The sequence below is a fragment of the Seriola aureovittata genome, chromosome 12 (genome assembly GCF_021018895.1).
Source record: "Seriola aureovittata isolate HTS-2021-v1 ecotype China chromosome 12, ASM2101889v1, whole genome shotgun sequence".
Lineage (NCBI taxonomy): Eukaryota > Metazoa > Chordata > Actinopteri > Carangiformes > Carangidae > Seriola > Seriola aureovittata.
In genome coordinates, this window is record NC_079375.1 from 15,020,755 (window position 1) to 15,038,276 (window position 17,522).

General features: G+C 39.8%; 1 protein-coding gene across 5 annotated transcripts in view; it reads left to right on the forward strand.

Annotated features, from left to right (window-relative positions):
* tnr (tenascin R (restrictin, janusin)) overlaps positions 1-17,522 on the forward strand; it is a 169,360-nt gene that overhangs the window by 19,824 nt on the left and 132,014 nt on the right. Inside the window, exons 1-2 of one of the 5 annotated variants that reach the window (XM_056390870.1) lie at positions 3,610-3,747; positions 4,248-4,471. The exons of the other annotated variants lie outside the window; for them this stretch is intronic. The gene's annotated coding sequence lies outside the window, so the exon portion shown is untranslated. Of the gene's footprint in view, positions 1-3,609; positions 3,748-4,247; positions 4,472-17,522 lie in introns of those variants that run through there. 5 annotated transcript variants of the gene reach the window in all.

The window sequence follows — 17,522 nt, forward strand, 5'->3', positions numbered from 1 at the left end:
ACCTCTCTCCTGTAAATCACCATATCAGGGAGTATTGTGTTCGACTTCCTCTTCAGGGACACTTTAGATTCATTTGATTTGCTGTGGCTGATGCAACATAGTCAAATGCATTACTCCTAAAGAGATCATCCATTCGAATGTTCCACGTGATCTTGAGCGTAACTTAAACCTACAGTTTACGTAATGAGAGTTTAGACTTCATATTTGAGTAAGAGGTAAGAAAGGAGGCTTCAACTTACCTTTGGTGTATATAATATATATAAAAGGAATACATTAAGAACTAAATGAATTCATACCATGTATTTCTATTTGCATGATACTTGGTCAATTGAAAGCATGGGTGCAAATGTTTCATTTCAAAGTTTGTTTTTGTCACCTTGTGTAGGGATAGGCAACTCTTCATTTCTCAAATTCCAAATGTACCTGGAATTACAGCAAAACACTCCTGGATAAAGAAGTGATTTTTCTGCTCTGAATTCTTTTAAACTGGCATGCCTGTGCTCGCCCCCAATCCTCTCTGTTCAAAGCCACGTTTCACACCTCTAGGGCCATCTTTTATCTTGATATGTTTCACTTCTCGCTATCCCAACACATCTCCCTTCTCTTCCCTCCTGGGATCACCTTTGAAATCTGCACATGTACGCACAATGTAGTGTTAAAGTTTTGAACTGCGAACATCCATCATCAAAAATGACTTCATAATTTAAACGTGAACTAAAATTGGAGACATGTACGAAAAACATATTGTACCAGTAGTGAGTTTTATATAATTACTTTATATATCATTATTTTAATATTTAATACCAACCAGTTTAAAGTAGTCATTTGGAATATGAAAGGTGGTGTTAATGAGCTTATGGACGTATATTGAGAAAAAAAGAAGAAGAAAAAAAGAGCAATGCCACAGATATATTGGATTGTTTCATGTCTATTGTACATGCAGTATCAGTAACCATTGTTTTCACTGCTTGTGTATCCTATGACATTACATAGTTATTACACGTATAAATGCTGACATCTTTTTAACAAAATTAATGTTAGAGATTGAAAAACAATGGAAATAGATGATTGCAAACTGTAAAATTAAGAAACTGAAAAAACTTAAAAGGTAATAAAGTGCTCCAAGAGATTAGATAAAATTACAATGTTGTCTAACACCTGCTTTTTTTTTGTTTTTGTTTTTTTTTAGAAATTACAAATCATTTGCAGCTCATCAATTTAGATAATTGCCTCTTGTTTTAATCACTTGCTGCTGATACACAAACCTGAAACAAGCTGTTAATACTAGTGATTGTGGACAGTAATTCCCTTGTTCCTTTGTGCCATTTGGCTGTTAGTTACAACCGGTGTTAGTCACAGAGGCAGCATCTGTCCTCATTCTTTCTCTCACACACTCTTTTTCTCATTGAATGTTTAACTCCTTGCCTCCCTGTCTCTCTTTTTGCGCTTCTCTGGCGCCTTCTTTCACACTGAGTTTCACAGTTAGTTCTGTGCCCAGACAAGCAGGCGGGATCATTCAACTACCATCCAAAAACTTGAGATGCCTCGTCCAGACAACTGAAGTTGTTTGGTTCCACGTTGGCTGAGCCCAATCGCTTCATTCACCGCTTGTGTGTTCATATTTTATGGCTTTGTCCGACCAGTGTGGCTCTTGTGCGGCACAATGGAGACCTGGGGCGGGAGTTGTAAGGTTCACACGGTTCGCCCCTCTCCGCCTGAATGTTTTCTAGTTGCCATGCTTAATTCTCTCTTTCCCTTGTTCTCTGTCTTTCTCTCTCAGACACCCACACTGTCTTTTCTGCCAGAGACTTGTCCAGAATTGTCTAGCGCCAGACATAATTCAAAACCAGACAAGAACTCCTTGTTCACTGTTCCATATCAGTCAATTACTGTGTCTGCATGTATGTGTGTGTGTGTGTGTTTGTGTGTGTGTGTGTGAGTAAGTGAATTTCGGGGTATTGGTGATTGTCTCTGAATGTGTGTAAGTGTGCCAAAATGAGGGACAGTGCGGTGAATGTGCGTGTGTGTGTTTGTGGGGGTGGGTGTCAGCTCTGACTGTGTTAACTAACAAATCATCAGTGTCCTAATTTTTGTGTAGCTTAGAGGCTTGTTTCCAGTCTATAGACAGATCTGACAGTGATCAATAAGCTGCTGTCTCTGTGTCTCTGTGTGTGTGTGTGTGTGTGTGTGTGTGTGTGTGTGTGTGTGTGTGTGTGTGTGTGTGTGTGTGTGTGTGTGTGTGTGTGTGTGTGTGTGTGTGTGTGTGCGTGCGTGTGTGCGTGCGTGTGTTTGTGTGTGTGTGCGTGTGCATGCGCCTCACTGTGTATGCATGCGTAGATGTGTGTGTATATGTGTGTGTTTGTGGATCATTAAGCTCCTCTGGGGATGTCACTGTTCTGTTTTCATTTGGCAGACATCAGGCAGCGGGGCAGTCATGTCATTGAAACAACTGAGTCTTCACACTGATAGATAATCAAAATGTGCTGCAGAGCCGGATAGATAGCATGACATTACATGGCAGTCCTCTGAAGTGGGTTGACAGGTTTCTTAGCTGTTCCAGTGAGAGCCTTCAAGGCATGATGCATCATTAATTAGCACACCTCTTGTGTTAAGAGCTTCATTCAAGCCCCTATAATGTCTTCTCTTGTCTGCTCTGATGTCTACCTCATAATTTAAATGTTTCTCAGTCATATTTCTGAGCCCAGCCAAAAGCGTACATGTTCTGACCCAAGCCCAAGCCCTCAGGTCCTGTCAGATTTTTCTGAATATTTTAGTTCTACAACTAGCAGTTCTTTTCGTTATTGATGTATCTGTTGATTGTTTGGTTGCTTGGTCTATGGGAGATAGTGAACGGTGCCTATCACAGTTTCTTAAACCCCAGAGTGACTTCATCAGATGGCAAATAAAAACAGCAAGTCCTCACATTTGTGATACAGGAACTAGAGGATGTCTGGAATATTTGCTGGAAAAATCACTCAATCAATTAATTAACTTAATATTGCATAGGGAGAAAGTAATTAAGTACATTTATATGTACATTGCATAAGTGTTTCCATTTTCTTTTGCTTTATACTTGTACTCGACTACATATCAGAGGGAAATATTGTACTTGTTATTTCCACTACATTTATTTGCCAGCTGTAGTTACTTTAAAGAGACCTTTCTAAACTTCTCCAATTGTTTTATTTAGATGACTATGTAAAAACCAAAGCGGTCAGATTTTCCAATATTTCGCAAAAAGCAAAGATCTGTGAAAAGTCCAGCAAAAGGAAATTAAATTTGTGCATACATTAATCATCTCTAACCCTTTGGAGGGGGCTCAACCCCTATATTGGAAACCATTGGACCACCTAAATGTAGTAGGTAGTTCAAACTAACTCCACTTTGACCAGCTATGACAATAAAATGCTTACTGGTAGGTCCGGGTCACACAGGATGCGTTTTTGCAGGAGCACTCACAAGCTGAAAAAAAAACAAACTTCAACTTCAACTCAGAGCACAAAAGCATCCAATGTCCTTTGCGCCCCCCCCCACCCCCATTGTCCAGTTTGATGAATTGAGAGGAAGGCCTTGAGTGGTAGTGACGACAAAATTACAGTTGCTTGGAAACAACAATCATGAAGGAGAAGCTAACGGTGGCTGTTGCTGGATACCCAGAGCTGTACAACTTCACTAACTGGAGTTACCACGATATGAAAAGAACAGCAGGCCTGGAGGCAAATTAGTGCTGCACTTGATATTTTTCGGGTAAGCTGCTTTCCTTAAACATACAATTCATATGTTAAGATAATGTTAGCTCACTTTCACTGAGTACTGTCAATGTCTGCCTTGACAAGCTGCAAAATACATATCTAAACAAACTGTCTCAGCTGCTTTCTAACATTAAGGGTTAATGTTAAGCAACATATGAGCTGTTAGTTAACACCCTTTTTACCTTGTGTAGTCAGAAGAGGAATGCAGACAAAAAAGTAAATATCTCAAGGAAAAATATTTCATAAAATGAATTATGGTTCCACTCTATTTATGTGTGTCACAGCTATTTCAGTGAGACAGCATATTTATAATGTGAATTTATCCTTTATACATATCTTTCTTTATATTTTTACTGTGCGATTACCTTGCATACTTACTATTACTGTTTTTGACTCTTGAGCTGCCGTGAATTTTGCTAGTGAGGGATCAACAAAATTGATATTATAATATACTAGTATTACTCAGTGTTTGACACGTGTGTTAAATTTTCTTAGGAGGACGACCCACTAGGTGGGACCTCTGATCCATCCTCTGTGTCTCCTACACCTGCAACAACACCATGTGCAACCAGGGTATCTGGCACACCTGCATGTGCTCCACCTAGTGCACCCAACGCTGTTGAGACTCCTGTGCATCCAAATACCAGCAGAGAGAATGGAAGAGGCGGCAAGAGAAAGGCAATCCAAGAAGGAGAGTTGACAGACAACTCCTTGCAAATGTAAATACTAGTGTTGCATTGTCTTATGTAAAAAATATTAACGTCCTATCACCTGATACATATTCATCATGATTAAGTGATATTTGCCCTGTCAGTATGTGGGTTGCTGTTGACCAAACATATCTAACTGTAAAAACAAATTGCTTTCGAGTTGATACTGTTGGTCGGTTGAGGATTTATTGGGTCATTAGGGGGATGGTAGATGGCGCATCAAGGCAGAGCTTCTGGTTGCCAGGAGACTTGACCAGCAGAGGAAGTGATGTAGGTGGCAGACTTGGCCAACCTGGGTGATACCCTGCATTCCAGTTGATGGCTCAGTGATGGCTGTGCTTCTGGGGTTGTCATTATCAGCAGAGTGCAAGTGAATGTAGAAGTTATTCAACATGTATGTTATATTCACCACAACTTCAGTAACTTTCAGATCCTCTACTGAGACGATACAGTAAATTGTGCCCAGGGAATGGCCTTATCATATCCCTTTGCGAGGGAAATGCTGCATCTCCCCACAAACACATAGGGCATGGCTCCTTCAGCTCCTGGAAGAGGTGCATCTGATTGGAGGTCGAGGGTATCATGACGAAGTTGGCCTAAGACTGATGAAGAACGCGTACCCCCGTCACTGCTTTTGCCATGTGCTCGCACATAAATCATCCTGAAGCACTATCTGGCATCCATCGTGGCCAGTAGGACAATGGAGACGAAACCTTTTGTAATTGTGGAGCTGTGAGCTGCTGTTTGCTGCAGGCTTGGATGATGATATGTTTCCCAACAATTGCTCCAACACAATTTGGAAAATTACACAGTTTCTGGAAGTCATCTGCAATGGCTCTCCACTCCTCTGTTTCCGAAAATGGAAGCAGCTGGTGGTACTCGACATGATTTTTCCTCTTTCTGAGGGTCAACTCTTACTTGAGTAGGAATTTAACTTGGGTTTTTATGATGTTGTACTGGTACATTTGATTAATTAAAGGATTTATTTATTCCTTCCGACAGAAATCGATCTGTTTTTTTGGTCAATCAACTAATCGATTAATTGCCTTATTATTTCATTTCTAAAATATTTGAATCTGGATTTAGGGAGGCATCCTTGAAGAAAAATGGTTGATTTTCATTTTATTCTTTTTAATTTCTTTCAGTCATTTGGTAAAGGTTGACAAAGAGAGTAACATAAAGATGACCAGACCTAATCATGTCACTTGTGGAAAACACGAGTCTGAAGCAAGTGACACAATGTCCATGCATTGGTGAAGGGTGAAAATGGGTGACACAGAGAGAGCAAGAAAGAGCACGCTAAAAGCCAAAGTTGTACAGGATTAAATAAAAACACAGAAGAGCAGCAACGTTTCATGTTTGAGAAGATGGAAGTGTATTTTATTTTTTTTATGGCAAATGACTTCATTAATCAATCAAAATTAATTTTTATTTAGATTGACTAATTGAATAATTGTTTCCACACTAAACATGAATTTGGTTTATATATGTGAGGTCTGTAACACAATAAAAACATAAAAAGGGAAGCCTGACCTCTTTGCCTTTATTAGAATAAATGAGATTATTCCATGTCACAAAATCCTATAAACCAAGGGTTTGTAATTCAGCAATCAGATATGGATGTTTGTTTTTCTAATTTAATATTATTTAATAACAAAAAAAAAATGTAAAGCCTAGCACTCGCGATTATTTACAGACAGCTATTTCTTACTGTTCCTACTGTTACAAAATGTCATAACAAAAGACAAAGTCATTTGTTATGACATTGAGAACAAGGAATTCTCATACTGATTTACGGTGCAGTATTAACAAATACAGGCAAATGGTTGTCTTTATAGTGTGTTGAGTGTGTGCTGTCTGAAATCTCTGGTTGCCATTCAGAAATACATACAGTAAGTATGTATAAAAGTACTCTTTTGTTCATTTGACCTTTGAAGTTGCCCTTTTGTCTGTGAAGGAAAACAATTAATCAGGGAAAGAAAATGAGAAGAGATTGAAGAGGACATTTTCTCCTGTGATTCCTCCTTGTAACAGAATTGCTCCTCTCTTATTCCTCTTTAAACAGTAAAACCGTGTGGAAGTGGAGAGAAAATCAGATTCAGAAATAACCTAATCAGTGGGTTTTGGCCTGGCAGCCCTTCCCCAGGCAGAGACACATGGGCAGGTGGCTGTCTGACAGCCACTGGCATTCTCTCCAACAAAGTGTGCGACTCAGGTCAACTCTGCAGTATACCGCAGGGAGTAGGATTAAACTGGGTTAGCTAAGGCCACAACACCAGCTCCTTGTTAAGGAAAAAGTGACACTATTATTGACACATCCCTAACCATCCCCAGATTTATAGTACACACTTTGCATATTGCATGAGATGGAGCAGGCTCCCCTGTCCTGATTGTCATTGGTGGATGGGGATTGATTTACTCTGCTGTTGTTGTGACAAACAACTCTAACTCCAGTTTTATCCATCTGTATTTTTCCATGAAATGAAAGTTCAGTTAATCCTGTCTTCCAAGCACCGAAACTATTGTAACTCCTCATCAGTTTGTACCAGACACAGCTATTTAGAAAACTGAATGTATCTTGTAATTATAATATCAATTGAAAAATTTCAATGGAAGAAGTAACAGCACATTCATATAGAAAAAGAAACAGTGCAACCAACTCTTGTCTTGTACTTTTTTTTTTAATTAAAGGGCTATAGTGGAGGAGCTATGTATTGTCTACAAAGAAAAAGCCCATTATGCAGTTGCATTCATTTCTTAATTATGCCCATCTCTGCTAATCCACTAACTCATTTCAATAAGTCGGGTTCCCGTTGAATAAATCCCTGAATGTTCCTTTTAATTCATTACTCATGGCTTAGTTGACATTTAGTGAATTCATGGTATACGGGTGTAGCTTAATTCCACTGCGAAATTGCTAATATTAATATATGGTGATTGTGGTGATAAAAAGCACTTTTGGACACCAAGGTTGATTTATTATGCAAATAGCAAAAATATGCAGAGTGCATGCTTCAGAATTATCAAAATAAACTTTATTTTTCAACTTCCTTCATGATAAACCCTCAACCTTTCACAGAGAGCTGGGGTTTCGGTAGGATGACAATAAGTCCAGTTTAATAAGTTTATGTGCTCATGCACTGGTGTGTGTGTGTGTGTGCGTGCGTGTGTGTGTTCAGATTGTTTGCATGCATGTCTGTGTGCTTGAGACAGACCCGATAGGACAAGAGACAACAAGAGACAGAGCGAGAGAAATCGATAGAATGAGAAAATGTACAACCAGGTAAAATTGTTCAGGGTGAACAGGTACACAGTGAGACAGAGCTCCAAATGTCAGGACCTGTGCAGAGAGGAGAGAGAGTCATAGAGAGAGAGAGAGGGACTTGCTGACCCTGCTCAGTCCCCTATTGATAGTGTTGCCATGGGAACAGGTGTCAGACCCAGATGAAGCGTGCTGGAGGTTGAAAATTACGTGTTTGTGTGTGTGTGTGTGAGATAGAGAAAGAGAGTGACTGGAGTGACCACCAGTCAAGTTGTTGGACATCACTAATGTGAACAACGATGTTGTGGAGCTCAAATTTCGCACAAACACACATGCAAGTGTGCCCACACCAATGATGGATTACGCATATCCCAGATACGAGCCCTGCCATCTTCTGCGGGTGATGTCATTTGGAGCCAGCTTGCGCAGTAGTGATCAGGGAGTGGAGCCATGGTATCGAGGTCTTGCCCATACACCCACTTGACTTGAGTCGTGAGTCAATCACAGCTGTCAATCATGACACTCCTGTTTTAAAGCATAAAATAACTAATTAAAACCAAATTTATCAGAAAAATGAACACTGTACATCAGCATTATAAAAACTATCTAAAATGACAGAAACCATCTTTGGGAAAAATGTGTTGGACGTGTACTTTAATTTGTTAGTTTGTCCCATGTCCCGCCTTATGACCCTCATGACCTATACTGCAGCCAGCCACCAGGGGGCAATTGAGATATTTTGGTTTATATTTTGTGGAGCTGTGATGTTGTCCATCTTTATATACAGTCATTGGCTTGAGATTAGAGGAGATTTGTTCTTTCCTGCCATTGTGCTCTTGCGTAAGACGTTACTGCAAAGTTCAAATTGAGTTATTGTAAGTTGTGCAAAATTACTTTTTTGGGTTTGCACAAAGACTGTTGTGTAGTTTGTGTTTTATTTGCTCCAAACATCCATTATACAGACTATACAGACCGTAGCTATCTTTCTATCTTGTCTCTGTTCAGGAAGGAGATTCACTTGGATAAATACACATTTTTTTGCGAAAGTTGAACTGTTTTAACTCATGTGCACGAGCCTCTGCCTTGGGCATGTTTGCGTGTAATAGGGCTGCCACTTTTTCCAAAAATCAAGTTTGAACAAAGTTTGAATGACACGCAATTATTTTCTTATGAATCCAATTAAAAAAATAAATGAGTCTGTTTTTGTTGTATTGGTTGACTTGAGAGGAGTATGTTATAATTACCATTTGGCCCACAGTATCTGTGATTTCATCAGTCAGGGAAAAATAAAAGCAATAAGGATGCAGTTTGTGTCTTTGTGGCAAACACTTCCGTGGTTGTGTCATTTATGTGCTGATGGGAAGCAATGACATTAGACTTGATATAATCTGCTGAACATCAGCTGTTTTGTTAAAGAGCAAATTGTATTGTTCTTATAAAAGAACGAGAGAAATTTAGTTGCTTCTTGCACTGTCAAAGTCAGCTGTTCAGCAGATGAGTCAGATGTCAGAGGATTCTACCAGAAATGAATAGAATAGCAAAAAACAATACAAACTTTTCAAAGCAGATTTGTAAATGGGCTGTATTCATATATGCAAAACACTGGTAAACAGAGTAAGTAAACATTATAAAAGGCAAGACAATGAGCTGAAAATCTTTCATTTTACACTTTACCAGCTGACATTTGTAACTGACAGCAACTATATCCTGAATAAGACTACTTGCATCCATAAGCATCCATAAGCACTAAGCATCCATAGACTGAGTAAAATCCAGTCTCTGAACTCGACTCCAGGCGGGGATTAAAAAAAACACACATGAATTTCAATGAGGCTGTGTTGCAGCCATGGCAGCCAAATCATGTAACAAATCAGACACTGCCAATTCATCTCGGCAAGTCCAACTGGCCCGTTCCTGTAGCTCAGCTCTGTGACACCAACAGTGTGCCCGGAACTCTCTCTCTCTCTCTCTCTCTATCTTCCTGTCTTTTCTCCGGCTGTGACTGGGGTTAGGAAAGGACTCCACCACCTACTGGTGCTGTTAGTTCAGGGTCGGAGGAGAGACAATTTAGGCTGCTCAGTGGACGTAAACCAGAGCACAAGAGGAGGGTTAAGTGGAGAGGTTGAGCCTCAGTGAGAGACAGGAGAGGTGAATACAGTTCAGTGGCCAGGACCGCAGTTAGGGATCAGCCTGATGCTGATGCACAAAGTCAAGTCAAGCCACAGGAAAATGAAAACTTGAGAGACAAAACTGCACTTCAGTTTTTGTATATGAACTCAGATGAGTGCTGATTACAGTTTGTATTAGTGAGTGGACTCTTAAAAAATTGGACTGGAGTGTGGATTGTTTATCGCTGTGGATCCTCATCTACATACTCAGTTCAGTTGATACACAGGATTTAAGCATAAACAAAGTGCTTGAGGCACACTATCATTCCTTTGTGTGTGTGTGTGTAGTTTTGAAATGCAATTGGAACATGACCTTTTTTCTTTGAGATAGAATACTAATCATATGTAAATGTATTAATGCCTTTTTATTGTTGTAGCATGGATTAGGTCCATTAGCTATTGTTATGCTAACGCCTCAACATAAATGAAAAAAACAAAACAAGAACTGAACCTGTTTTCCAAACTTATTGAACACTAAATTGGGTAACAGATCAAACTAGAAATTGTATGCATTGCTGCACAAAAGCTTTTTGGATAACGATTTCTTATATGGCTGCGTAAATTTCAAATAATTTCCTTGAAAAAACTATGTAATTACTAGTTATCAGGAAAATAGAGACATAACTCTGAGGCAGTTAGTTAAGCTTAGTTTTGTAGAAATGTGCTGAGTTGTATGCTTCCCTGTAGACAAATTTTACTGTATGTTTTCAGCTGCACTGACTAAAAATATATTTAGGTTATATAAGCCATTCATTGAAATAAGTTAATTAAACTGTAACGATCAAACTGTCGTTTTTAGTGCATGTCTAGGAAGTTCTGTCTAGGAAATGTTCAATTAAATAAAGTTATTATCAAATTAGGGACCTGTAAAATAAAGCAGTGTTGCGAGCACTGCTTACATGCACAAATTTATAATGAGTTTATAATTGATTTTATTATTTTGTGTCCTGTTGCTTTCTCAGAGAGTTACCTGGTCAATATAAAGTTCAGAAACCCAGACTGAGCATCATTTGGAAATAAAGACAGCAGACATGTAGAGAAAAGCCTCATTAAATATGGGGTATAACTTGAGTGTAACAGTTGTGTCTCCCCATCTGGATTATGATGGTGCTCAGCCAGCATTACACATGTATTTATGACAAACACTTTAATCCAGCAGTGTTAGACAAAACATTGTAAAGTCCAGGTGGACGTAGTCATAGAAATAAGCTATGCTTGCTATTTGGATGGTGCCCTGTCTCTTTATGACTTTTCGGGAGATGGTGTCAGCCCCTGGTGAAAAACGGTGCCTCTCAAAACCGTATCCTCCTGTTCAACAGGTAAATCATTCCACCTGAGCAGCTCCATTTTGTCACTCTGCCCGAGGAGGGTGTTCGATGTGAGGAAGTCAGCCAAAGTGTGTGTGCATGTGTAAGTTTAAGTTTGTGTGTGAGGAGGAGATTATGAGGTGCAGAGGAAAACCAGAGCATATCTCATGTGACACTGAGTTCAGTCGCAGGTTGCTGCAGGTGTGTGTGTTTGGCTTTGGAAAGGCCCTTTGGTAAGGAAGAGTGAATGGCTCTTATGTGCAAGCAACATTTAACAGGAAGCTCTTTTCGTAATGGCTGTGAAGTCTATTGAACTGGTGGTGCCACCTGGCTATTTTTGTCAGCTTCTGTACTCCCCATATGAAAAATGAGCTGGATGTTCTCTATCCATCCAAATTTTATGAGCTCTGCATCCTCAAATGAATCCACACTCCCCAAAAATGCAGAGATAACTTGTGCAGTGAGAAGACATGAACATTTAAATCATAATTGGAGAACAGTCCTGGCTGATTATTTAATCCTCCTCCTGTTTTATAGACTCTAGTCTATGAATTTATGAATATTATAAGAAGAAATTGGTAATAATTTTTGATGAAAAGTTGGATATCTCTGTGTTGGAGTGTACATCACAGCACCGCATTGTGCCAATGCAGATGAGACAGTGCGAAGGGGCAGAAAATGAGCTCATTCACTGGGCTACAGTCCTCATTTTGCAAAGCTACAATTCGTTTCTTTCGGTGCCCGCCAGCCCCCTCTGTGCTGCCAAGCAGCTGAATGTTTTGCGGAGTCATGGGCGGCATGGCAGGGCTATGTCGAAGGGAGAAGCCAAATTGATCAGTCTTTTCAACTGCAGCCAAAAGCTGCCACCATAATAAAGTTAGGCCTTGATCATGTTGTTGTGATCCACAAAGCACACAACAGAGAGATAGAGGCAAGTACACAGACAGGCAAACAAACCCTGTTAACACATCCCTCCTCCTCCTCTTTCTCTCTCCACCTCTTCATTTTGCTGTCACTGTCTCCAGCTTTTTTCTCCATTTATCTGTCTCACCATCTCCTCACTCTCTAATGTATCTCTCCTCTTTTCCTCCAACTGCTCTCTTTGGACTATCTCGGAAGCAGTAACAGGTGCAGGTTTTCAGCCTCTCCTCCTGGCTGACCACTCACTGCCTCTTTCTCTAGTTCAAACACACACACAGACACACAGACACACACACACACACACACACACACACACACACACACGGACACCATCTCAGGAGCACATTCATCCCCTGACAGGTCGAACAGTCTGGCCCATGTGTTATGTCCAGATGGGGCTGCCCCATTACTCTGGCTGGCTGGGGTGGACAACACATGGCCACACACACTTATGGAGTACCATGGGTGCATGGACATAGACACACACACACACACACACACACACACACACACACACACACAAAAGGCTCATCCGCCCATGTGGATGCATAAACTTGTAAGAATCTCTCAGGACGGACTTTGCTTCTTCAATGCAAGTGGTGGTTTAATTAATGCGACGACCTACAAAAGCACATGCAGGTGGTTTGGGGTTTGAAACCCACGAGGACGCTGCGAATGCTAAATATAAGTACGCACTTGTAAAACTGTAAGACCATAATTCAGGCTCAGCAACAAACAAACCCAGTCTCATTTTGACACAGCTTCACTCTTTGAGATGTCGGACTTCAACTAACTGAGGCAGTGAATTGTAAATTGCCTGACTGCGGCGAGAACCCTTGGCAGTTTGTCGATACATGAAGTTTTTTATTGTAAACAGTTCTCCATATTAGAAAACTTTTGACCCTTAGTACAAGAGAGTTTTGTTGTTATTGTGGGATGTTTCGTAAAAAAGGATTTTCTGTCCAGATAATAAAGAACGTCTGTCAAATTAATAAGCCTGTTGTAATGTGACCTTGACAGCTGCGGTACTGTATTAATTAAGGTTATTAGATTTGTCTTTGAAGTGATATTTGACTTAATTATGAGGATTTTAAGATCAGTGCAGGAACTTTGTGTGAAACATTGACCGCGTTACAGTTGTATAGTGGGTGAAAATGAAGAATGATAATCTATGAAATTTAAGAGATGTAGTAGAAAGAAGTTTTATAAATACTAGGATCTGATTGATGCACCTGATAGATGAATTAGTTCCTTTGAAGAGCCTTTTGAATTCACCCCAACAGAAAGTGATGCACTGTATTTATGTATTAATGAATGGAGGCGTGAGTAAAGGAAAAGTGTGGCAATTTGCCCTGTGAATACATGCCGGTGTGTGTCTCATAGATGTGAGAACTTTCTTTATCAAATGCACTGAAGTTAATCAGCGGATGACATTTTGCCTAACTGCCTCGCACAATAACTCACCTTCACAAGCTTTATACTGTTCATCAAATCTCCCTGTTGAAATATACGCAATAGCACCCAGAGAGCTGCATATTTATCAGTGGCCAGTGTTGCACAACTGATTATGAATTCCTGTAATGCATCAGATTGTGCATGAATGTATTTTCTCATGGTTGAATTATGGCTCTGCTATAAAGCTGTGCCATATTTCTGTTTTTTGTGGAGCTGAAATAAATCTCTCGCGTTCACTAAATAAACTTGTATCTCTCCCTCTGTTCAGTGCCCTCTTGAATAATGGCTGCCATTGGTTAAGAGCAGCTATAAAACTAGTAAGCATAAAATGCATAAAGAATGAGTTAGTTTGTATGTTTAATTCCTATCTCGTTTATTTTTCATTAGTTTTAATTTTTTAATTTTGTTTTTTGCTAATGCTGATCATAATTCTGGAGGTCACAGTATAACATCCCATTAATTTTTATAATTGCAAAAATAAATCAAATAACTTAATATGCAAATGTTCAGCTACATTTTAATGTTTAACCTTGTTAGTTAATGAATTCTTAGATGTGAGGTTCAAAGTAAACAATCCTTGGGGTTTGTGTTGCATACATTATGAGTTTATTTTTTCTGTTTGTTTTTTTTCAGAATCCTTAATGTTTAGGCCTACAGTATACAGAGCCATATGCTGCATTAAACTACATGTTTCTGAGTCACATGAGTAAGTGTAATTGGGACTCTTACATCATGAGCTATTTTTCCTCAAGGCTGCTCAGCGCTGGAACTTTCTCATAATATTTTCGCTTTATTGAGATTACACAACAAAGGAATCTCACTCTGTATACGTTTAGCAGCAGGTACAGAGGTCTGAGAAGAATAAACTGATTAAAATGGATGTGGTCCCCTCAAAGAGCTATTCTTTTAAAGTTACAAAGAAGCATGTATTTGAATGATGTCAGGCTGCTGTAATCTGTGTAGAAAGTTGGTACCTCGAATAAGGAAGGAATATAATGTACTGTAAGAGCACGGAGGTCATAGTAACCAAGAACCCCGGGACCCAAGTTGGGTTGGGTCAATATTATTATTCTTCAGTCAAATCCGGTAGAGTAGAATGCACCTTGATTGCCGAGGGTCTTGGGTTTGTGTGACGGTATGTCTAACACCTGAGTGGATCTGAGTGGACATGGTGCTTCAAAGTGTTCAAAGTCTTTACGACCCTGTCTGCCTATTAATTGGTGGCGTATCATGCTGCTGCCAGCACTGGTGGTTATTCATGGACTTATTATTGGACTGTGTCTTATTGTCTACGTCCATTTTGGAACTTTTTCCATTGGTTTATTTCTGAACGGACCCCATGAAGACTGTATACTTTTCTGTAGGTGTGGGTCAGCTACTGTAACACAGTCAGAAACATATTAAACTATTCTCTACGGTCCTAAACCCCAATCTTTGTCAGATACTGTACATATTAATCAATAAGGGTCACATAAAACACATTACCAGGGCTGCAGTGAATGATTATTTGAATTGTCACAGTGGTAAGAACATGCTCTTTTTAATCTGGATACTGCAGTGAATGCTTAATGAAGAATTTGAATCATTACCAAAGTGTGAGCAAGAAAGAAATTTAATTCTGTGGCTGGAAATAACACTTAAAACACGTAGGGTGTTTGTTTGAAAAGCTTAAATATTTCAGCTGTTGCTCATCCCAGAGCCTGACACCACTGTCCTCTGCTCTAAGCTTTAGAAACACAGTTACCAACTGTGACAACAAACAAACACGCACTAAATTCCCAAGTCGCATAGCATCCTCGGTTTAAAGTGATAAACCCCTGATCACTGTGATATTTCATCTCTTTATCAACATCATTTTAGAAGCACTGTGGACGACGCTGGTGTTTACCCAGGATTTCCCTGTGTAGTCTGTTCTTAGGGGGCTTAAATCCCACTCCTCCACTTCACCCCCCCTCCCCTCCCCTCCCTAACTCCTACACATTTTCCTCCATCCCTGCCTCTGTCTGATTAATTACAAGGTCAGTATAAAGAATAGGGAGCAGTTGTTCACATGTTCTGCTGTATCACTGGCCAAGGCGATATTCATACTCCGACCTTTCATTTATCACCACTCGACCCTAGTCCGACTGGAACCATTGCCTGCCATGGCGAGGGCGATTCCAATTAATATAATGGACTTGTGGGTTGATGTTTTTCTTAGCACTCTCAATAACGCAGTCATTTATATGCTGATTTGCCATTTTTCAGTGTTGCAGGCAGCTGGACGCGACCCATAAATCCAAAGGGTGCCTCTGCGGGGCATAACTCATCAAGGACATGTTTTGTCCCAAATCAAAACAACACCTAGGGGTTTGACATTGAAGATTCAGCCGATGTGAACTGCGGTGGCCTCGTACATAATGACAGGGTGCAGCATCAGTCCGCCGAGATTGCTTGTCTCAGCAGTAGCATTAGACAAATCCCAAAATTATCATTATCGTGAATCATCAGCCGTAGTCAGCGGCAGTAGATAAACAGGGTGGAGGGACAGGGTGGATGATTGATACCTTGTATTCACAAACTAGCCAAAGTAATCTAGCAAGGCACCATATTACTGCCATTATTGGTCCTGAATTAGACTTAATCGGGTAAAGTGTATGTGTGAGGTGACTGAAAAGCGAACATCTGCAGCGTTTAGCGTCACTGAAAATTGTTTCAAAGTGCTTTTGGAGCTGTGTTTTCATGCTACAAGGATTGATAAGTAATATTCACCTTTATTGTAAGCCTGTCATTTGATGACTTCATTGAAACTACCTACAAGCATGTCTTTTCTTTATAAAATGTTGATGCACTGGAATATATACATATACCATATACCATATATTTGTTTATCATGTTTCAGACGTCTCAGAATACTCAGTGCAAACAGCCTGTTCTTTATCCTCTTTTTGACTTTCATCATGGTATTGTAACCACAATATACAGACTATACATCGGATTTGTCCAAATACAAGGTGTTCTGGCAGGTTTTCTTTTTTGTTGTTTTGTAAATCTCTTTCACTGTGCAGTTTCTCAGTAAGCACAGTAGTACACTACAGGGAAAGTACACCTAAAAGAATTCCATACTTTACCCGAACCCAATAATTACAGACAATTGAGGTTTTTCAAAAGCAGCACCATCAGAGAGTGTGAAACACACTGCGACCAGATTGCTGCCTTTCATACCTTATTTTGGGCTTTTTGCCACAACCGTACATCAGTCAAGCCAATTTATTTTAATTCTTTTTTTTTTTGTTTTTTGTATGTTCCCTCATCTTAATATGTGTTTTGTCCATTGATTTTGCAAGGATCTAAAAAATGTTAGTGTAGTATACCTGTATATGCTCATGAAGTATTACAAAAATACACTGTGGATCTCTCAGAGGATTTATAAATGAGGTCTGCTCCTCCAGGACTATTGTTAATGTGGACCAAGGTCACTCCAGTGGTTTGAGATACACTCTGTTTTCAGTGTGTGTATGTTCTTGTACATGTGTGCAAGTGCAGAGCAACATGTTTATATGTACACTGTGCACCTGCAGTGTTTAAGTGTAGAGAGAAAATGAAGAGCCATACACTCCGCAATTATTGACAGACGGAGGGACCTGGGGACCATGCAAGGTCAGTGTCACCGAGCCATGACAAAGATCCAGTGTTGTAAATAATAAAAGCTCTGACCTTTCAAGAGAGCAAGATGAGCCATTTATCAGCGTCATCGACCCATTGTCCACTTCTTAACTGGTGTTTGTCAAGGCAAGTGCAAGCAATGGATGGGCATTAATGGTTACATTTATTTACTTAATGAAACTTTGTTGGATTGTAAGTCAAGGTGTTGTGTTGTTTTGACAGCAACACTTTGAATCCTGGGTAGGGGCTATGCTATATGGGTTTGAACTTGTTTGAACCAGTCCAAGTTTTGTTTTGTTACA